The sequence below is a fragment of the Aquarana catesbeiana genome, linkage group LG08, assembly GCF_042186555.1.
Source record: "Aquarana catesbeiana isolate 2022-GZ linkage group LG08, ASM4218655v1, whole genome shotgun sequence".
Classification (NCBI taxonomy): domain Eukaryota; kingdom Metazoa; phylum Chordata; class Amphibia; order Anura; family Ranidae; genus Aquarana; species Aquarana catesbeiana.
The window spans coordinates 262,092,523-262,116,600 of NC_133331.1; the positions used below are offsets into that span (position 1 = coordinate 262,092,523).

A 24,078-nucleotide genomic window follows, 5' to 3' on the forward strand; every position below is an offset into this window, starting at 1 on the left:
AGTTTACTAACCACTATAAAAGTTTAGACTGTGTGATAAAATGAAGCCCAACACAAAAGCATAACTGGAAGCTGCCATTGGAATGTTCTATCATTGTGGTTTATATTTATTTTGCATTTAGGTGAAAAACCTTCACTCATGCTGCAGCCCCCCAGTGCACCCGTTTTTGTTTTACCTGAACCCGGTCATTTCCTCCCCGGGGACAAGCACACCAGCTCTAGCTGGTGTCTAATGTCCTGATTAGATAGGTTGATGCAGGCACCGGGCCGAGTCCTGCTTTCTGTGTCAAAAGACGCAGAAGCAGGACTCGAGAGCGCGCCCACATGGGTGTCCTGAAGGAAAGCGCTTCTCTGACGGTGCACTCTAGAAGAGGAGGAGCTACCAGCACCGCCGAGGGACCCCAAAAGAGGAGGATAGGGGCCACTCTGTGCTTAACCAACTGCACAGTGGAGGTAAGTATGATATGTTTGTTAAAGTAAAAAAAAACTAACCTTTAGTAACCCTTTAATGTGGAGGTCCACCCACCGCTGCAAAAATGAAAAGTCAGCAGCTGCACATACTGCCGTTGCTGACTTTTAATAATCGGACACTTATCTGTCCTGGAGTCCAGCGATGTCGGCACCGCAGCTGATGTTTCCATCAGTGGTCGGGTGCATGCCACCTCCATTGCGAGTAAGGGAGCCTTTTGATTTCACGCCGGGAACCCTACTGCGAATGTGCGAGGCTCCGCTCCTCTCTCCTGCTGGCCCGGCCCCAGCCGTGACGTCAACACCCGCGGCTGAGGCTCCCGGAAGTGGGGAAAGTATACCTGTGAAAGACAGGTATGCTGTCCCACCTCCCCCCCGTAAGGTGCCAAATGTGAATTGACAAGTCAAAGTTGAGTGTCCAGAATCAGAAATTAAAAGATTCACTCCAACCCTAATTCCCATCCTACTCCATTAATTTGTTGAGGATCCCATGGCTCACACTATGTCACAGCGCTGGGCCAATCAGAAAGCAACAGTGCTCCTAATGGTTGAACAGCGCAGTTGCAAAGGAAAGGTGAATACTATATATGCTTTTTGGAAGACACAAAAAGATGTTAAATTATGGTACATTGCTCCCTACTATATTGAATTTTGAAAAACAACATACAAAGTAAACTAATTTTAAATTTCGTACTATTGCACAAAGTTAACTCTGGTTGGTTGTTATAGCTCATATATAGCTTTTTCTTTTTTTCTATTATTTTTATATATTTTTTTTTTATTAAACAAATTACAATGTTCATTTTTGAAAAAGCAGAAATTTACATAATAAAATAACCCTTTTAGAGGTTGAATAGTAGATCAGTAGAGAGTAGAGTAAAACAAAATGTGTAATGAAAAAAACAGTTTTACTTTATTATACATACAAATAGGAGCACAAAGGCAATTCCACCTTGGACTCTTAGGGGCTTGATTTCAACTGTTGGTTGATTCTTGACATCTTCTTGGATGATGTAAGGAATCGGATATTGTGTCAGAGGTGGTGGCTGAGGCTGAAACTGAAACTATGGGCCCATTGTATAACATGAACACCTATAATGAAGGTAACACCAAGTTACTGAGCTTTGCACTAATGAAATAAAAGGCAGTGCTGAACTTCTATATAACTCAACCTTCAATGATGGTATATTGCCATTACCCCCACCCCCACCCCCCTCCCCCCCGTGACTATAAAAGCCTCCACTCTTTTCTAAAGACGTTCCACAAGATTTTGGGTTGTGTCCGTATGCATTTGTGTCTATTCAGTTATTGATATTGAATGAGACATTCTGGCTCATAATCAGTGTTCCAGCTCGTATGTAATAATGGAACAATGAACAACCTTCCCCAAACTGCTGTCATAAGGTTGGAAGCCCAGTGTTATCTAAAATGTCTTTGTGTACTGTGGCAAATAGCAGGACCCTTCACTCGAAACACCTGAACTCTGGCAATATAGGTTGGTGTGATGGTCAGTAATGCACAGTATAGTATAGTGTATGTCTTTTGTCAGTTTTTTGAAAATGTATGCCAAAGCTTATGAGAGCAGTCAAGAACTATATGAGGGTTTATTTTCTTTTAAATAGTGTTTTTGTCAGGATGTAGGATACACTTTGGGGGTTGTGTAATTCAAATAAAGTTGGTCTTTAGTGTCAAAAAATATGAAGTAATGCATATGAATATTTTGGATTCCCATTTCATTCAGCAGGAACAGGTGGGGCTCCTGGCTTCTTTTCACATTTTCTAGATTAGTCTTACCTGTGTTGCTGAAACAGCCTGTTTATAGAACTCAATAGCTCCAGCAACAAATATTAAGAGCAGTGACTCCTCCCCCTCCCTTTATTCTCTTTTTATAATGCTCTAATAATTCACAATTGTCCTCAAAGACCTATACCATACAAAAATGCAAGAGATGCATATTGGGAGGAGTCGCCGGTATAAACTATACTCGTATAACTAAATTCTATAATAAAAGCAATCCTAGCTTAGACTCTATTCTGCAGTTTCCTTGTACAAAAAGCAATGGTCAAAAATAAATACTAAATTCTGGGAAGAGTCCAGCACTTCTATATAGAAGTTACAAAGTCATACACATTACTTTATTCAAAAACATAGAAAAAAAACTGAGAAACACAAACATGTTAAAAATCATATTGGCCAATAACTACTTTTTTTATTTACAAAGCCCTGTGTTCTCTGATGAAAGTAAGCATGACTTTTGACCCTCTCTTACCTGTTGGATACTTGGTACATCACTTAGGGAGAGGCACCCAAAAACACCAAGAGATATGGACACACAGAGGATTAGCAGGTTGTTGACCAGAGTCAGAGAATGCACAACAATGCTACCAGTCTGTCAGATAAATGGATAAGCGAAAATCAGTAAACAAGGGAATAGATGACCTTAAACATTCACAGTGTGCATTTTTATGGATTCAGTATCAAGACTTAGGCAATGAAAATATTTAGCATGTTGTCCAATCTTTTTATCTGGCTCTATATGTACTTTATTTTGTGCAAATGGTTGATGTATGGTAACCCTGCTGTCTGTCTACAGCAGGCTTTCTCAACCATTTTAATGTAGAATACCTCTTGAAATAACTTCCTGGTCTCTAGGAACCCCTTTAAAAAAATCTATTAAATATAGCTCAAGGGAAATTAGCAACAGTAGGTTAAAGGTAAAAATGTAAATAAAAAATTAGGATTGTGGCATATTTACCACAGTTTAAACCCGGGCTGTTCTAGTGATCCCTCATATTGGTGGTCAGTGGAAAAGAGTCCCTCTTCATGGTAGTGAAGTGCCCACTTACATCAGTCATCAGTGTAGTGCCCCTTATATTGGTTGTCAGAGTTGTTCCTCTGTACATTAATGGTGACTGAAGTACTTCATTACCATTAGTGGTCAGTGGGAGAATGACCCCTGTGGCAGGACGAGCCCAGATTTTTTAAGAAGCAAGCATACTAATGACACAGGCTTCATATGAGAGCCAGAGTTAGAGCTCAGAGCCCCACCCTCCCAAGGGGGTCAGTGTATGAAGGGAGCTGTGAGAGGTGCTTATATGCACCGTGGTGTCCAAGTTAAGACAGACCAAGGCCTGAGCATGAGAGAGAGTGCATGAAGGGATAGAGCAGCTGGGAAGCTGCAAGAAAAGATGCAGAGCTGAGGTGCAGCGTCTGTGCATGAACACTGGGACTTGTTTGATAGTCAGGAGGACCAAGAGGTACTATTCAGAGCAGTAAAGCTGCAAGAGAGCCAGGAGGCTGAATGTTATGTTTTGTTCATTTTGATGGTGAGAACCTCCTGCGTGGGAAGACATACCTGTGTGACCTTTTGACATTCTTTTAAATAAAAGTGGGCAGGAGAGCCCTGAAAATTATTTTTGGCGTGGAGTGAACTCACTGTTTTGGCGCTACCGCTGAACTGGAAAACCCCAACATGTCATACCCCTCTACATTAGTGGTGACTAAGAGAAGGACCTCCTTACATTGGTGGTCAATGCAGAAAGACCCTATTATGCTGGTGACCATAGGTAAGAATACACTTTAGTGGTCAGTGAGAAGAATGCCTCCCTACAAATAGATGAAAAGATCACTGGTGTCAGTGCTAACTTATTTGAGAGGTAGAAATTGCATATTGCTCAAGGAATCCCTAGCAACTTCTAGGGGACATTGGACTCCATAGAAGCCTGGATGAGAGAGAGATGTGTAAATTGATCAGAAGAAGCACAGACACTCACATGTATATGCCTGTAGCAACTGAACATCCATGCTGAAAAAAGATAATAGTATCTAACTACCTACTTGCCTAATATTACAAACATTTTTTTTTCACCCTATTTGAGGTATGATCTCCAGTCTTTGCAATACTCCCACTGCCAGCTGTATACAGTATAGCCACAGGCAGGCATTATGACTCACAACAGTGCCAAAACAAGGTAATCCAGTGCCCAGGGCAGGAATGCCAAGTTAATCATCATCAGTTGGCATTTCACTCCCAGCTGCCACTGCACTTGTCTCAGCATCACTTCACAGCTCTCAATCTTCTAATTGGACTTAACGTGGACCAGTGTGTAGTGACCTTATGGAGCCTTCCTGCTATGTGTTCTCTGCTTCTGCTGGTCTCCTTGCTCCGATTGTGAATAGCTCGTGACAAACCAGAGGCAACAAGAAAGGAAGGGCACACGTGCATACCTGAAAACTTTTGGAAGTTGGTGAACCTAAGACTATAGGGCTAATAGCAATGCCGTGACAAAATGGAGGGTATAGTTGCAGTGTGCTTTAATGCTTTGCAGCAAGTTGCAGAATTTAATAGCAGTGCACATAGTGAATTGTGGCAAAAATAGGGCTAACAGTGCTGTGGTTTGATAGGAACAAGCCTGCAGGGGATTATATAATAATAATAATAATAATAATATAGTCCTCTAAACAAGCAGCTTGACAATATGCAGGCAAAAATAAATAAAACAGGCAAATATTATAACACATGGGGGACAAGCTAGCAATCCTGAACAAAAAAAATAGGCCATTGTGATATTATGAGGAGGGCCAGTGAAAGGGGCAGCTGTGGCCAGACGGGTTGGCAGTGCCTGATAAGTTGGTGCTCGGATCAGTAGCCACAGGGATGTAAAGTTGGACACTGAATTTGTCACACACTTAAAGGGGGCCTCTTGTTCCTGACTGTAAAGGACTATTGCTTTTAATCTGACTGAGACTTTTTGTCAGCTTTACCCAACAGTGTGCCAGCAGGAATTCTGCAAGCAAGTTAATGCTGGAGGAAGCGAAGGGGTGTATATAGACTGTATATAAGAAAAGTTGTCCCTGAAATTGTTTCAAGTCAGGTGGGCATCCCATAATTCCCAATCCCTATCCAAGTTCTCATCCCTCAATAAATAACAAAAACAAAGCACTAAACTGTTTTCTGACTCGGAGTGCCTATGAAGATGCAGTGTGCCTGGCTGTGTAGGGTGTGGGATCCCATTCTACTTGTGGCTCCTTAGGGGGTGTGCTACACACATGTGAGTCAAATGCATTAAAATCAAGTGCATGTATATCCAATGGATATAAATCTCATAGAAATCTCACTTATATAAAACAAATATATGTGAATGAGTTAATTTAACTTCTTCAGATCCGCGCTATAGCCGAACGATGGCTACAGCGCAGATCTGCTTTGCCGGGAGGCCGTCAATAGATGTCCTTCCCTTTGCACGCTGGCCACACCCCCTGAAGGGCGCGCGCTGTGATCACCCGAGTTAATGAGACTCGGGTGATCACAGATCGGACCCCTTACCACGTGATCAGCTGTCAGCCGATGACAGCTGATCACGTGATGTAAACAGAAGATCGGTAATCGTGTTTTTTTTTCTTCTCACGCTGACAGCGTGAGGAGAAAAAAAGCCGAACACGGGCTTCTGTTGAAGGGACATCATTCCCGAAGAGGAAGAGGCTAAGCCGCCTCATATATGTGCCCACCAGTACCGCCTGCCAGGGCCACAAATCAGTGCCACCCATCAATGCCCACCAGTGCTGCCAATCAGTACCTCATCAGTGCCACCTAGCAGTGTTGCCTATCAGTGTCACCTACCAGTGCCGATCAGTGCCAGCTATCAGTGCCACCTATTAGTACCCTTCAGTGCCACCTATCAATGCCCTTCAGTGCCACCTATCAATGCAGCCTATCGGTGCCCATCAGTGCAGACTCATCAGCGTACATCAATGAAGGAGAAAAATTACCGGTTTGCAAAATTTATTAACAAAATATAAAACGGTTTTGTATTTTTTTTTTTTTTTTAAATGTAATTTGTCTTTTTTAATTTGTTTAACAAAAAATAAAAAAACGCAGAGGTGATCAAATACCAGCAAAAGAAAGCTCTATTTGGGAAAAAAATGATAAAAATTTAATTTGGGTACAGTGTTGTATGGCCGCGCAATTGTCAAAGAGTGACAGCGCTAAAAAGCTGAAAATTGGTCTGGGCAGGAGGGGGGTTTAGGTGCCTAGTAAGCAAGTGGTTAACATGCATCACATACACCACATGCTCCCAGAGCAACTACCCCTACCTTTGTCTGGGCCCTGACTGACAATGCACTGTGCAAAAAGGATAATCCCTCTGCTTGGGACTACCAAGGCTAACATGTCTATGGTGCAAATATTATAAACAGCGTATCTTTTATTCAGAAATAGTCATATCCTTGCATATCATCCCATTATATAAAGCTCCATCAGTATCCATGAAATAATAGCCATAAAAACCATGGATACATTCTATGCCAGAATAAGAGCTATTCCAAGCCACTCTGGGTTCTTACCACAGTGGATGGTAGGATATAAATCTGACTTGGCGGCTGCACATTAATTGGAAATGTAAATGTTTTTAAAAAGTCAATCTAGTTTATTACATTTTTATATGCAGTGTTCTTGTGCATTTTTTAATTAGGTCTATTCTATGTATACTATATGCTCAGTAGTCTTTTCAGCTGTGGTTGCCCTATAGAGTGAAAAAGTATTTACTTAACCCCAGAGTTGAATCTATCCTTAAAAATATGTCAAAAAGTGGAGGTAAAATTATCCTTTATTAATTAGTGACAGTCTTCTAATGCATTTTAGAGCATTATGTAAATTTACATTAAAAGAACTCTCCATATAGAGAGCCCCTCAACCCCTGTGAATAATACATGGCTCGCAGAAGTGCATTATTCTAAAGAAGGGCATATGTGTAAACTTCAATACAGTGCTCTTTCACCCCCTTCCTGCCCAGACCAATTTTCAGCTTCCAATGCTCTCACATTTTGACAATTATTCAGTCACGCAACACTGTACCCAAACCAAATGATTATAATTTTTTTGACACAAATAGAGCTTTCTTTTGGTGATATTTGATTACCACTCAGGTTTTTATTTTTTTGTGTAAATAAGTAAAAAGAGAGCAAACATTTTGGGAAAAAAAACTTTTTTTTTTTTAGTTTCTATTATAAAAATTTGCAAATAAGTAATGTTTGCTCATAAATTTGGGCAAAAATTTATACTGCTACATATCTTTGGTAAAAATAACCCAAATTAGTATATATTATTTAGTCTGTGTGAAAGTTATAGAGTATACAACTATGATGCTATCATTGACAATTGATCACACCTAATGTACTGATGGCCTCATTTCTCATTTCTTGAGGCCCTGAAATGTCCGAACTGTACAAATACCCCCCAAATGACCCCTTTTTGGAAAGAGGCATTGTGAGTTTTTTGAAGTTGTAATTTTTTAAACCCACAATTCTTGGGAAAATTAAGAAATTATTATTATTTTTTTTTTTTTTTTCATTTCACACAAAATTGTCATGTTATTTCTCACACACGGCATACTGTATGCATACTTGCAATTACATCTCAAAATACATTCTGCTACTCCTCCTGAGTATGGCGATACCACATCTGTGAGATTTTTACACAGCCTGCCCACAGAAAAGGGGGGTCTTTGATAGGATCCTGATCCAGAAAGAAAAAAAATATGGATATTTAGATTGGGAACCTCACATCCAATAGGGCTCAATACCGAATGTAACTTGACAGTCTTCCTGGAATCCTGATTAAAGTAAAAAGTAAAAATGAAATCCATCTTTCTTACCCGTCCATGTGTGGGAAGTGTACGTTCAGCATTAGTTGGAATTAGATATCTTCCTCTGTTACGCTACATGCACTTAAAATTGTCCCCCCCCAGTTATTGTTTCTCTTGCATAATTAGCTATTCACTCCCAAAAAAGAGGCCTTTCTATTACTCCTATTTTTCCTAAAAATATTTTGGTGGACTCTATACTAAATTGCTGTTTAATGTTGCACTCAGAGTTCCCCTTTTACCTATTTGTTGTAATGAATGCTGGATGGATGAGTGCATGCTGAGGAACCCTACAGTTGAAAACCTAAAGGTGCAACTTCTAACTATCCTATTTAAGTGCACGCTGAGGACTCCTACTGTTAAAAACTTAATGGTTCAACAACTAATCATCCTATATAAGGCACCTCAGCTGAACCCCTCCTTGCTCTGAAGAAGCTTGTGTTCACGAGCGAAACATGTCCACATAGCCTTATTGCCCCAGTGACTTCATCCTAGACCAGACCCCACAGACTCCCACATCCACGTTATATACCTGTGGACCGACACTGCACACACAGAGCGGCACAAACTAAGAGTGCTCAGGGGGACTACCTCTATGTGGATCCTGTCCATGAGGCATTAGGAGCCTTCAGCATGGCTGGGGAGTGGTTAGATTGCACTAACTTACTTTGTGTATACTGTCCATAGGACACCGACTCACCCACATGTAGCCGACCTCCTAGTAAGATACTACATGCACACTGCTCCTTTCTGCACCTGTCCACCTGCTTACAGTTCAGCCTTACACAGCCAGGTTAGCTGTTTGGCTACCATTTAATATATCGGTGCGCAGACTCCATTCAGCCTTCACCTGTACCTGCGGCTGCATTATGCAAATGCACCACTGATTTGACTCTGTTTTAGTGGATTTAGCCATCCATTACTCATATACTTAACACTGCGTCTGGCCCTGAACTACCATTGAAGTCATAGACTGGCTAACTATGGTTAAACCACATTATACTCGATTTGCAGTCACTTGCACTAGTGCCTCTTTGATTCAACCATTGGATCGGATGAGGGTATGGTGGATGTGTGGTTTGTGTGGGTGTTTGCATCTGCTTCTTGTCTGGTTTTGACAACGTTGTCATTTTAACTTTTTGCTATGGAGGTTTTTGCGATTTTTCATGTTCTATTTTTACTAAATATACTTTAATATAGCTGTTTAGAATTGACCGATTGATTTTTTTTTTTGGACCTTTAGTCCACCTTAAATATATGCTCATATATCTAGAGAAACGTGCTACCATCCACTCCCTGTTATAATTGAATGGGATGATCTGACTGTGTATAGGGCGATGGTGCATGAGACAGAGTTGGAGGTATCTGATTCCTTATAGGATACTCTCCTCTATATCTCCAGCTGAGGTGATGACACATATGCTCGAGACGAACCATTCGCACATCCCTAAGTTCGGGCTGAACTTTCGCTGTTCAGGCGTTCGACGAACAGCCAAACAAACGGGTCGCTCAAACGTTTATTCGGCCCCCCGAACCAACCCCAATGCATTGCCGTTCTGAACAGTGCATTGCAAGCCCTGATTGGCTGAAGCAGGGAAAGCTTCAGCCAATCAGGGCACAGAGCACTGTCAGAGTCATGATTGGACACTGTCATCATGACTTTATCCAATCATGGCTCATTCCCGCCCCACAGTATAAAAGTATTCTTTCAATGGCAGCCATTTTCAGTGTGATTTCGGCGTGGAGAGAGATAGAACAGGGCTCTGTTCAGTGCTATCAGTTGGTGTGCTATACTGTGCTATTTTGCTTCAATTGTCAGTGTAGAATATTAGTTTAGTGTCAGTCTAGGGATAGTGTGAGTGTAGTGAGGAGGACCATCATTCAGTTTTGCATAGTGTGCAGCTAGAGTAGAGACAGCTCAGATATTTACAGTGCAGTGTAGTGAGACCGTGTCAGTAATCTTTACATTAGTGTTTAGCTAGAGTAGGAACAGTTCAGATAGTGTCAGTGTAGTGACTGTTGAACATCGTCTATTAGATTGTAAGCTCTTCTTAGCAGGGCCCTCTTAATCCTATTGTATTGTATTATAACTGTATTGTCTCCCTTTTATATTGTAAAGCGCTGCATAAACTGTTGGCGCTATATAAATCCTGAATAATAATAATTGCATTCCTGCCAGTTTAACACCATTTACTTCTGTGTGCGTTACTGCCAGTTTAACGCCATATAGTTCTTTGTGTGGTACTGACAGTTTAACGCCATATATTTCTGTGCGTCACTGCATGTTTTGTGCATTATATTGCAACATATTATAGTGTATCCGTGGAGTGTGTCTGTATTTTGAGTACTCACACTACAAAGTGCACCAAACACCTCTTTACATTGATTAAAGTGCATCTACATACATATTTCAACTTCTTCTTTACATTTGCTTATAAGCACCGCCCCCTCCCTCCCAATAATGTCTGGGAGATCAACAAGGGAGGCAGACGTTCCCTTGGCACTGTAAGGGGGCCAGCAACAAATGTGTCCACAGCCAAAGGTGGACGTGGTGGTCAGTCCTCAGACAGGGCATCATTTCCTCTGTTTAGTGAGTTTGCCAGTGCTATCCAGCCACAGCATGCAGAGGAGGTGGTGGACTGGCTTACTAAACCTTCCTCATCCGTCACGCAAGCAGAGACAAGTGTGCAGTCCCCTGCAGTTGCCAGAGTGGATAAACCTGCCTCCTTGTCCACATCTATTCCTGCCATAGCCCCAACATCAGCGATTGAGGAGTCAGCTGAGTTATTTGACCACAGCATCAGACATTTTCTCCTTGATGATGCCCAGCCATTACTGGATTCAGATGCTGGTTCTGAGGTTGAGGATGACAGGAACATGAGCCCAGAGAGAGGGAGGGACGCTGGTAGACAAATTGGCATTTATGTTCCCCAAGCCGCCGCGTATTGCCAAGTTGTCTCCAGTGGTAATGATGAAGATGAGGTCACTGATGCGACTTGGGTGCCACATAGAGCAGAGGAGAAAATTGAAGGTGAGGCGGCACAACCCCAAGGAGGCCGACATCAAGAAAGAGTAGAGAGCAGCCACCCTATTCCATCACATTCTGGAGCTGTTATCTCCCAGCCCACTCCCCAAAGCTCAACTGTCTGGGCCTTTTTCAGTAATTCTGCAGCAGATTGCACTGTTGCTATCAGTCTCAGGCACATCAAACGTGGCAAACGCACCAACCATATGCATATCATTGCAATTTTTTTTTGCCTTCATCAAGAGCACCTCTATAGGGTCATGGTGCCCCCGACACCCAAAGAATAATTTTTCTTCACCTGTTTGACAGGTGCATATCATTGCAATTTTTTACAGCAAGGCCAATTCTTGCTTTCATCAAGAGTACCTCTATAGTGTTATGGTGGGAAGGCGCCACCGACACCCAAAGACCATTTTTTTACTCATCCGTTACTTCTATACAAAGTCAAAGTGACACCAGAATGTATCCAAAAAATCTCTAATCTTGTTCCCAGTGCCCTACATTGCGGCCTCATCATACAAACTTGCTCCCCAGATGTTGCCGAGCAAAATAAAGGCAGCTTGCAGGGAAAAAATCATTTTTTGGCCTAATAAATGCAATTATTGCTGCAGCAGATTCTAGACATTGTACAGATCTGCCACTTTACAGGTAGACTAATTTTTCATTTTTAGGCTTTTTATTATTGATACATATCCCCCAGGGCAGGACCCAGACCCCTATAACCATTGTATGCCCAAATACTTGCATATAAGCCTTCAAAATGTCAAATTGTTTTTTGAAGTTCAGGTCCCACTGATTTTAACGGGGTTCGTTATTCGGGTCCGAACTTTCGCGGTGTTCGGAAGTTCTGGTGCGAACCGAACAGGGGTCTGTTCGGCCCATCCCTAATGACAGTGATTTTTATCTTTTTCTTTATGGCCACAAAGAGAGGCCCAACATGCAGGTAGCACCGTCAGATGGCCTATCACACATTTGAAGACCCTGGAGCACCAGGACAGTGGAAACGCCCACAAAATGACCCCATTTTGGAAAGCAAACACCCCAACATATATTCTATGAGGCATGGGCTGCAGATAGGTACTCAGGTACTCTGATGGGCTGAAAATAGGTACTCGGGTACTGTGATAACTAGGGTTGCCACCTCATCCCTTTAAAACCAAACACATATTAATTACACAGGTTCTGTGGCTGATTAAGGTGGTAATTAAACTCCACTTGGTGCCTTATCTGCATTAAATTAGCCTCAGAACCCGTGTAATTTAATATTTGTTCAGTTTTAAAGGGATGAGGTGGCAAGCCTACTGATGGGCTGCAGGTACTAGGGTACTCTAGGCTGGAGACAGGTACTCTGATGGGAAGGAGACAGGTGCTCGGGTACTCTGATCAGGGCCGGATTAACATAGGGCTATTGGAGCTACAGCTCCAGGTCCCTTACCATAAGATAGGCCCATTTAAGAAAAAAACAAAAAAAAAAGATTGACTTTGAGGGTCGTGGCTCGGTGACCAGGGGTCACATAGAGCCCAAATTTAGGGGGTAGGTAGCTGAAGGTCTACCACACTACTGGTCAACATTTGGGGCTCCTATCATCTATGGTCCTGGAGATATGGGGCTCCTTGCACAGCCTGTCAGAAGCTACATACAGAGCGGCCAGTTTAAATACAAGCTGGCACACTCTGTTTGCAACAGACTGAGAGGATGAGCTCACAGTGTTTCTCCTCACTTGTCAGAGGCACTGAGCTCAATGGACAGCTTGGACCCTGCAGAGTTTGACAGGCAGCACTGCCTGTCAAACTAGCTCACAGTAGTAGCATAGTCCAACAATGTAAAACTGCCATTCAGCAATGTAAAAAAAAAAAAAGGAGGCGTCAGTAGCACCTCATGAACGCCTGTCAGCTGCTGCTATACCACTCATTGAAAAGTAATACACCACAGATCACTTTTCAGAGGGCAGTAAGCATTACTGCAAATGTGAAAGAAACTTGAAACACATCATCCATTTCACACTCACCACCAACCAGGTCACTCCCCAGCCACTTTCCATGTCAGCCACCTCCCTTCAACTTATATCACAGGTGACCATTTCCCAACCTGCAGATGACAGACCCTACTCCAAAAGACATCACTCCCAGTTACACCCCCCCACCCGCTGATTGATATCCCTCCATGACCACCTCACACCCCCCCTACTGACAGACCTCTCTCCCCAGCCTGTCCCCACACACCCTTTCACCTGCTGACCTGTGGATGGAGGAATCACCCTCGCAGCGTTATTGTGTTCTGCCAGTGGGGAGCCTTCCCAACCCACAGAATACAATGATCAGTGTTGCTAACTATAGCTGGCAGCACTGACTGTTTTGAAAAAACCTGACAGGCTGGTTGTACTCAAGTTGATTAATAAATTGACTTGTGTACAACCAGCTAGCCCATACATAGATCGACTATAGCTGGTCTCTGCTTAATTTCAATTCATGTATGGCCCGCTTAACTACTACGCAGTCCCTAAACATCCTTCCACAAACCTTTACATTTTTCCTTCCCAGATTCCTACATCCTCCTCACCTGTACATAGTGCCCACTGTCATACCCTCCACACTCCTCTCCTATACATAGTGCCCACTGTCATACACTCCATACTCCTCTCCTGTTCATAGTGCCCACTGGCATACCCTCCACATTCCTCTCACTCAGCTGCACATACTTCCCACTTTTATACCATCCATACCCCTCCCCTATGCCTCTTACACACAAAAATAGTTCTTTAAAATGATATTGAATATCCTCAATGTTACCAGCTCTAGAATGGGCACACTTTTGTTATATCTTCATCCTGTCTTCCTTCCGGGTTCTGTGCCTTCGGTCACTTGCCTTGGCTGGGCTGTGTTGCTGTCACTTCCACGCATGTTCATGGCCATCCTCTATCTCTAATCCCCCCTCCCTTACCCCTCTCTCTCATCCTCCCTCTCTCTATTTAATTTGTTATAACAAAAAAAATAATTTTTATTTTTTTTTATAAAAAACCCAACCATAATCCTCAGCACCAGGCCCTTGATGTTCTTAATCCGGCCCTGACTCTGATGGGCTGCAGATAGGTACTCAGGTACTCTGGTGGGCTGGAGACAGGTACGCGGGTACTCTGATGGGCTGGAGACAGGTACTCTTTATTACTGGGGCAATCTGTGTTTTGTGCTGTACACTGTAAGCGGTGACATACCTCATGCCCCTGGGGTGCCCAAGAGCTGCACGAAGATAGGATGACCTCTAGAGATGAACACATGGAGACAGTGTAACTCAGGGTATTTTTATTACTATGTGGAAGCATTCCTCTTTCTTTCCACATATTTCGGTGAACTGAGAAACCACTTCTACTTTGGAACCAATCTTGCCCTGTTCCCGTGGATCAAGAGGTGACATCTCGGCCCTGCAGAGGCTCTACCTTGCCTCCATCACTCTACACATTTGCCCTTGGGGGCACAAAGCTCAATTGATTCTATGCTCATGGCAGTAGAATCCAACATTTCCAGTAATCGTATCCCATCTATTCGTTAAGTTTGACATCTGAGCTGACGGTTGGGAAGCAGAAAGAACTGCCACACGGATTACACATATTCACTGTGGACTACTTTTGCTTTGACAACACGTCACTATTGGGACACTACGTTTATGTGCACAGAGACATTTTATTCATACTACACATGTGTGCTTTAGCGCTACAATTTCTTTAGTAATATATATATATATATATATCCAAAAGTATTGAGATACCCCTCCAAATCATTTGATTCAGATGTTCCAATCACCTCCATGGCCACAGGTGTTTAAAATCAAGCACCTAGCCATACAGAGACTGCTTCTTCAAACATTTGTGAAAGAATGGTTTACTCTCAGGAGCTCAGTGAATTCAAGTGTGGTACTGTGATAAATTGCCACCTGTGCAATAAGTCCAACCCCTTAAATTTCCTTGCTACTAAATATTCCACGGTCAACTGTTAGTGGGGTTATAACAAAGTGGAAGCAACTGGGAACAACAGCAACTCAAAAAATTATAGAGCGGGGTCAACGCATGCTGAAGCACACAGTATGCATAAGTCGCCAACTGTCAGCAGAGTCAATAGCTACGGACCTCCAAACAGTGGAGATGTGTTCTCTGGACTGACGAATCACGCTTCTCGTGTCTGGCAATCTGATGGACATATCTGGGTTTGCTGACTGCCAGGAGAACAGTACACTTGGCACAATGCAGTTAGGCAAGTAGAGTTTGGTGGAGGGGGGTTATGGTGTGAAGTTGTTTTTCAGGTGTTGGGCTTGGCCCCTTAGTACCAGTGAAGGGAACTCTTAAGGCGTCAGCATACCCAGACATATGGGTATGGCCCCTTCCTGTTTTACCAGTGGTGGAGGAACTTGACTGGCCTGCAGTGTCCTGACCTCAACTTGATAGAACACCTTTGGAATGTATTAGAGCAGAGACTGCGAGCCAGGCCTTCTCATCCAACATCAGTGACTGACCTCACAAATGTGCTTCTGGAAGAATGGCCAAACTTTCCCATAGACACACTCCTAAACCTTGTGGACAGCCTTCCTAAAAGAGTTGAGCTGTTATAGTGGCAAAAGATGGGACGACTCAATATTGAACCCTATGGACAAAGACTGGAAAGCCATTAAAGTTCATGTGCTTATAAAGGCAGTTGTCTTAATACTTTTGGCAATATAGTGTATATACAGTATGTATGTGTTAACCACTTGCCGACCGCCTAATGCACATATACGGCGGCAGAATGGCACGGGCAGGCAGAATCACGTACCTGTACGTGATCTGCCTCCCGCGGGCGGGGGGTCCGATCGGACCCCCCCCCCGGTGCCAGCGGCAGTCGGCATTTGACTGGGAGCGTCGGAAGGCGAGGGGGAGACCATCCGATCGTGGCCCCCCCCCTCGCAATCGCTCCCAGCCAATCGGAATCCTCCCCTGCCTGTGTGTAGTTTCACACAGGCAGAGGATGTGATGTCATCTCTCCTCGGCTTGGCAGTTTCCGTCCCAGCGCCGAGGAGAGAAGACATGTGAGTGCACAACACACACACACAGTAGAACATGCCAGGCATACTTTACACCCCCGATCCCCCCCCGATCGCCCCCCGATCCCCCCCCAATCACCCCCCCCCCGTCACAAACTGACAGCAAGCAGTATTTTTTTTTTTTTTTCTGATTACTGCATGGTGTCAGTTTGTGACAGTTACAGTGTTAGGGCAGTGAGTATTACCCCCCTTTAGGTCTAGGATACCCCCCTAACCCCCCCTAATAAAGTTTTAACCCCTTGATCACCCCCTGTCACCAGTGTCACTAAGCGATCATTTTTCTGATCGCTGTATTAGTGTCGCTGGTGACGCTAGTTAGGGAGGTAAATATTTAGGTTCGCCGTCAGCGTTTTATAGTGACAGGGACCCCCATATACTACCTAATAAATGTTTTAACCCCTTGATTGCCCCCTAGTTAACCCTTTCACCACTGATCACCGTATTACGGGTGACGCTGGTTAGTTTGTTTATTTTTTATAGTGTCAGGGCACCCGCCGTTTATTACCTAATAAAGGTTTAGCCCCCTGATCGCCCGGCGGTGATATGCGTCACCCCAGGCAGCGTCAGATTAGCGCCAGTACCGCTAACACCCACGCACGCAGCATACGCCTCCCTTAGTGGTATAGTATCTGTACGGATCAATATCTGATCCGATCAGATCTATACTAGTGTCCCCAGCAGTTTAGGGTTCCCAAAAACGCAGTGTTAGCGGGATCAGCCCAGATACCCGCTAGCACCTGCGTTTTTCCCCTCCGCCCGGCCCAGCCCAGCCCACCCAAGTGCAGTATCGATCGATCACTGACACTTCCAAAACACTAAACGCATAACTGCAGCGTTCGCAGAGTCAGGCCTGATCCCTGCGATCGCTAACAGTTTTTTTGGTAGCGTTTTGGTGAACTGGCAAGCACCAGCCCCAGGCAGCGTCAGGTTAGCGCCAGTACCGCTAACACCCACGCACGCACCGTACACCTCCCTTAGTGGTATAGTATCTGATCGGATCAATATCTGATCTGATCAGATCTATACTAGCGTCCCCAGCAGTTTAGGGTTCCCACAAACGCAGTGTTAGCGGGATCAGCCCAGATACCTGCTAGCACCTGCGTTTTGCCCCTCCGCCCGGCCCAGCCCAGCCCACCCAAGTGCAGTATCGATCGATCACTGACACTTACAAAACACTAAACGCATAACTGCAGCGTTCGCAGAGTCAGGCCTGATCCCTGCGATCGCTAACAGTTTTTTTGGTAGCGTTTTGGTGAACTGGCAAGCACCAGCGGCCTAGTACACCCCGGTCGTAGTCAAACCAGCACTGCAGTAACACTTGGTGACGTGGCGAGTCCCATAAATGCAGTTCAAGCTGGTGAGGTGGCAAGCACAAGTAGTGTCCCGCTGCCACCAAGAAGACAAACACAGGCCCGTCGTGTCCATAGTGCCCTTCCTGCTGCATTCGCCAATCCTAATTGGGAACCCACCGCTTCTGCAGCGCCCGTACTTCCCCCATTCACATCCCCAACCAAATGCAGTCGGCTGCATGAGAGGCATTTTCTTTATGTCCTCCCGAGTACCCCTACCCAGCGAACCCCCCCAAAAAAGATGTTGTGTCTGCAGCAAGCGCGGATATAGGCGTGACACCAGCTATTATTGTCCCTCCTGTCCTGACAATCCTGGTCTTTGCATTGGTGAATGTTTTGAACGCTACCATTCACTAGTTGAGTATTAGCGTAGGGTACAGCATTGCACAGACTAGGCACACTTTCACAGGGTCTCCCAAGATGCCATCGCATTTTGAGAGACCCGAACCTGGAACCGGTTACAGTTATAAAAGTTAGTTACAAAAAAAAGTGTAAAAAAAAAAAAAACACAAACAAAAATATAAAATAAAAAAAAAATAGTTGTCGTTTTATTGTTCTCTCTCTCTCTATTCTCTCTCTATTGTTCTGCTCTTTTTTACTGTATTCTATTCTGCAATGTTTTATTGTTGTTATGTTTTATCATGCTTGCTTTTCAGATATGCAATTTTTTATACCTTACCGTTTACTGTGCTTTATTGTTAACCATTTTTTTGTCTTCAGGTACGCCATTCACGACTTTGAGTGGTTATACCAGAATGATGCCTGCAGGTTTAGGTATCATCTTGGTATCATTCTTTTCAGCCAGCGATCGGCTTTCATGTAAAAGCAATCCTAGCAGCTAATTAGCCTCTAGACTGCTTTTACAAGCAGTGGGAGGGAATGCCCCCCCAATGTCTTCCGTGTTTTTCTCTGGCTCTCCTGTCTCAACAGGGAACCTGAGAATGCAGCCGGTGATTCAGCCAGCTGACCATAGAGCTGATCAGAGACCAGAGTGGCTCCAAACATCTCTATGGCCTAAGAAACCGGAAGCTACGAGCATTTTATGACTTAGGTTTCGCCGGATGTAAACAGCGCCATTGGGAAAGCATTTTATCACACCGATCTTGGTGTCGTCAGATGCTTTGAGGGCAGAGGAGAAATCTAGGGTCTAATAGACCCCAATTTTTGCAAAAAAGAGTACCTGTCACTACCTATTGCTATGATAGGGGATATTTACATTCCCTGAGATAACAATAAAAATGATTTAAAAAAAAAAAAAATGAAAGGAACAGTTTAAAAATAAGATAAAAAAATAATAATAATAAAGAAAAGAAAAAAAAAAAAAAAAAAAAAGCACCCCTGTCCCCCCTGCTCTCGCGCTAAGGCGAACGCAAGCGTCGGTCTGGCGTCAAATGTAAACAGCAATTGCACCATGCATGTGAGGTATCACCGCGAACGTCAGATCGAGGGCAGTAATTTTAGCAGTAGACCTCCTCTGTAAATCTAAAGTGGTAACCTGTAAAGGCTTTTAAAGGCTTTTAAAAATGTATTTAGTTTGTCGCCACTGCACGTTTGTGCGCAATTTTAAAGCATGTCATGTTTGGTATCCATGTACTCGGCCTAAGATCATCCTTTTTATTTCATCAAACATTTAGGCAATATAGTGTGTTTTAGTGCATTAAAATTTAAAAAAGTGTGTTTTTTTCCCCAAAAAATGCGTTTGAAAAATCGCTGCGCAAATACTGTGTGAAAAAAAAAAATGAAACACCCACCATTTTAATCTGTAGGGCATTTGCTTTAAAAAAATATATAATGTTTGGGGGTTCAAAGTAATTTTCTTGCAAAAAAAAATTATTTTTTTATGTAATCAAAAAGTGTCAGAAAGGGCTTTGTCTTCAAGTGGTTAGAAGAGTGGGTGATGTGTGACATAAGCTTCTAGATGTTGTGCATAAAATGCCAGGACAGTTCAAAACCCCCCCAAATGACCCCATTTTGGAAAGTAGACACCCCAAGCTATTTGCTGAGAGGCATGTCGAGTCCATGGAATATTTTATATTGTGACACAAGTTGCGGGAAAGAGACAATTTTTTATTTTTTTTATTTTTTTTTGCGCAAAGTTGTCACTAAATGATATATTGCTCAAACATGCCATGGCAATATGTGAAATTACACCCCAAAATACATTCTGTTGCTTCTCCTGAGTATGGGGATACCACATGTGTGAGACTTTTTGGGAGCCTAGCCGCGTACGGGACCCCGAAAACCAAGCACCGCCTTCAGGCTTTCTAAGGCCGTAAATTTTTGATTTCACTCTTCACTGCCTATCACAGTTTTGGAGGCCATGGAATGCCCAGGTGGCAAAAACTCCCCCAAATGACCCCATTTTGGAAAGTAGACACCCCAAGCTATTTGATGAGAGGTATAGTGAGTATTTTGCAGACCTCACTTTTTGTCACAAAGTTTTGAAAATTGAAAAAAGAAAAAAAAAATTTTTTTTTCTCGTCTTTCTTTATTTTCAAAAACAAATGAGAGCTGCAAAATACTCACCATGCCTCTCAGCAAATAGCTTGGGGTGTCTACTTTCCAAAATGGGGTCATTTGGGGGGGGTTTGTGCCACCTGGGCATTCCATGGCCTCCGAAACTGTGATAGGTAGTGAGGAGTAAAATCAAAAATGTACGCCCTTAGAAATCCTGAAGGCAGTGATTGGTTTTCGGGGCCCCGTACGCGGCTAGGCTCCCAAAAAGTCCCACACATGTGGTATCCCCCGTACTCAGGAGAAGCAGCTAAATGTATTTTGGGGTGCAATTCCACATATGCCCATGGCCTGTGTGAGCAATATATCATTTAGTGACAACTTTGTGCAAAAAAAAAAAAAAAAAAATTTGTCACTTTCCCGCAACTTGTGTCAAAATATAAAACATTCCATGGACTCAACATGCCTCAAAGCAAATAGCTTGGGGTGTCTACTTTCCAAAATGGGGTCATTTGGGGGGGTTTTATGCCATCTGGGCATTTTATGGCCTTCAAAACTGTGATAGGTAGTGAGGAGTAAAATCAAAAATGTACGCCCTTAGAAATCCTGAAGGCAGTGATTGGTTTTCGGGGCCCCGTACGCGGCTAGGCTCCCAAAAAGTCCCACACATGTGATATCCCCATACTCAGGAGAAGCAGCTAAATGTATTTTGGGGTGCAATTCCACATATGCCCATGGCCTGTGTGAGCAATATATCATTTAGTGACAACTTTTTGTAATTTTTTTTTTTTTTTGTCATTATTCAATCACTTGGGACAAAAAAAATGAATATTCAATGGGCTCAACATGCCTCTCAGCAAATTCCTTGGGGTGTCTACTTTCCAAAATGGGGTCATTTGAGGGGGTTTTGTACTGCCCTGCCATTTTAGCACCTCAAGAAACGACATAGGCAGTCATAAATTAAAGGCTGTGTAAATTCCAGAAAATGTACCCTAGTTTGTAGGCGCTATAACTTTTGCGCAAACCAATAAATATACACTTATTGACATTTTTTCTACCAAAGACATGTGGCCGAATACATTTTGGCCTAAATGTATGACTAAAATTGAGTTTATTGGATTTTTTTTAGAACAAAAAGTAGAAAATATCATTTTTTTTCAAAATTTTCGGTCTTTTTCTGTGTATAGCGCAAAAAATAAAAACGGCAGAGGTGATCAAATACCATCAAAAGAAAGCTCTATTTGTGGGAAGAAAAGGACGCAAATTTCGTTTGGGTACAGCATTGCATGACCGCGCAATTAGCAGTTAAAGCGACGCAGTGCCGAATTTTAAAAAGTGCTCTGGTCAGGAAGGGGGTAAAACCTTCCGGGGCTGAAGTGGTTAAATGATTTCTGGATGCTATATAAAATATTTATATGTTTAACTCCAGACAATCATTGACTAGTGTGGGGAAGGAAAACCTCTTTTAAATTTTAATTGTGGTCTCTGACCCTATTTCAAAAAATGTTTTTCTCATGCCTGTGCTGGTGACAACTATTGTGTGGATGGGAAGTGAGAAGAATCACTCTGACGGGAATGTGGACTCTGTCTTGGAGACAATTGATTCTGAGACAGCATGTGAGGGAAAACATTTGACGGGCTGAAGAGGCCCCTTTCTACTGGAGTATGGATTGGTACCCCGGTGTGAAGGAGGCCTTAGAATTCAGTATACTTTGTGATGTTAATATATTTCAAAGGAGAAGTCTAAGGCTTCATTTACACGGGGTTACCAATCTGTACTCCCGTGGAAAGGGCTGTCCACGTTGTGGATTTGATTCCCTGTTATTTGAGGTAGTGACAGAAGTCCCTGAGAAGATCACGTTTCGAAAAATGCTCTGTTTGCTTAATGTAGACCTCTACAAAAATGGCTACCACCCCAATTTATACTGTAGCTAGCCTTAGAAGTAAGGTGCACATAGAAGGGCGCTGCACATCACCAAAAAAAACAACGATTAACCAGCTAGATAGGAGGATGGGTAGGAATTTTTTTTTAAGAATAGATATACAGTTGCTCAACTTTTTTGCACTTTAATTTTGGATAGCGTAGGTAAATCTGTTTTTCATACCATATGTGTTATGTTAAGATTTCTCTTCACTTTCTATCCCATGGACACAGCTGGTAGTGAGAGAAAATCTCTCCAAAGTGAAGGAAATTTCTTTTAGCTTGGCACATGTCTCCTCTATTCTGGTGACATTTAGGAATTTTGGATATTCCTTTACATTCATTCCTCGCTATGTCCCAGAAGGACACAGAGGGCAACAACTCCTGACACCATTCAATTCAATACAAAAGAAAAGTAATGTTTAAGATAGGTAGTTTTTGTTCCTTTGTACAAGCCAAAGCATGGGTTCACTTAAAATGTGAAATTTCCAAAATACACAAGCAGTAGTTGTACAAGGTTAGTCATCCAATAATACAGAAAGTTTGAAGTTTAGGCGATACCCTTTTTTGAAAAAATTTAAGCTGTCAAGTGGTTCCTATTCCATCCAGGTTTGAGATCTACACTGCTCTGCATTCAGTACAATTCTTCCAGTCAAGGGGGGGGTCTGGTCTTTCTCCACTGCAGTTTCATTCCACTTAAAGGACTCCTTCCCACGCCCAACAACTGGCTAGACCAGCCTTTCCCAAACTTTTCAACACAGAGAAACCCCTGAAATAATTCTCCAGTCTCAGGGAATCCCTGCTAAAAAAATAGAAATCTACAACTCTTGATACATTAGTGTGATGGTCAGTGGGAAGAATGGTCCTTACACTTGTTGTCATTGGGAAGAATTACCTCCTTACAGATAGCTAAAAAAGATCAGTGGTGTCGGTGGGAACTTATCTGAGAGGCAGAAATAGCCCAATGCTGAAGGAACCCCTAGCAACCTCTGGAGGAACCCTAGTTGAGAATCACTGGGCTAGACAGTAAAAGGAGAAGCAGAAGCCTGAGTTCCTCTCTCTGTCACTCTGCTCTCTCCTATCAGGACGTTCATTGAACTACAACACAACTGACTGACTTTTATGTTGCTTCTCCTCTCATAATACCTACAATCGGAACCCAAGGAAGGTCCCAAAAGCATACATCTTTAATAACCAAAGTTAGCCAATAAAAGGTATCACTTGAACTCCAAACTTTCTTTAAAACACACAATTACCTCTATTTCTGCGTAAACCATGATCTGCTGCTGCTATATTCCCCCTTCATTATTTTTGCTTTTAAAGACACAAACTTTTTTAAATGATTACAAAGATATGCTCACATTATCTGTGCAATAATCTTTGCACCTCAGAGATGACAATGCTTTGAGATCCAGGCAGGCAAGAATAATGGCAACACCACTCATGAGAGCACTTATAACATTCATAGTGACTCGGTTAAATTGATGATAGGCAACTCCTATCCTCATATTGATTAGTGGTTCCAAATTAATAATAACTACTGCAGTAGGGAACAGACACAAAAGATACACTCAGCATCTTTCCAAATAACTGTTCTGCTTTATTATGACGCAATTGAAGGTTTTTATGCACATGATTACGTAGGTATCACATTAATATTATAATTGTACGTTTATGGTAACAAGGGGCGTTACATAGGCAGGCTAATTCTAATCAGGACTCAAAAGAATGTAAACATGTACTGAAAACATTATTAGTGCTGTGTGCACAGTGAGGGCAATGTGCAATACATAATAAATAGAATACAATTATATACAGAACTTACAAATTTCCATTACAGTCTCCCCTCTTTTGATCAATATTTTGATCACTAACCATACCTGCTATCACCTTTAACCTGGAACCTCCACACGCTTAGGTGGAAGTAGTCCTGGCCAAAGAGGCAAAAAACTCCATTGTGGAGAAAATAATAGCTGAGCAACTTTTTCATTACCAAATGACTTTTCATTGTGAAAAACAAATGATTGATAAGACATATTTACAGAGTACTGGCTGTACACTCCTGTGGCCAGAATGGCCTTCTAGCTGAATTGTGGTCATGCTGACTTATCAGCACATGTAAACACAGACAATTCTGCATTAAATGGAAGACAT

At 42.8% G+C, this 24,078-nt stretch overlaps 1 pseudogene; it reads right to left on the reverse strand.

The window, feature by feature from the left end:
• Nucleotides 1-1,358: 1,358 nt before the first annotated feature.
• Nucleotides 1,359-24,078, reverse strand: part of LOC141106389 (uncharacterized) — a 54,785-nt pseudogene continuing 32,065 nt past the window's right edge.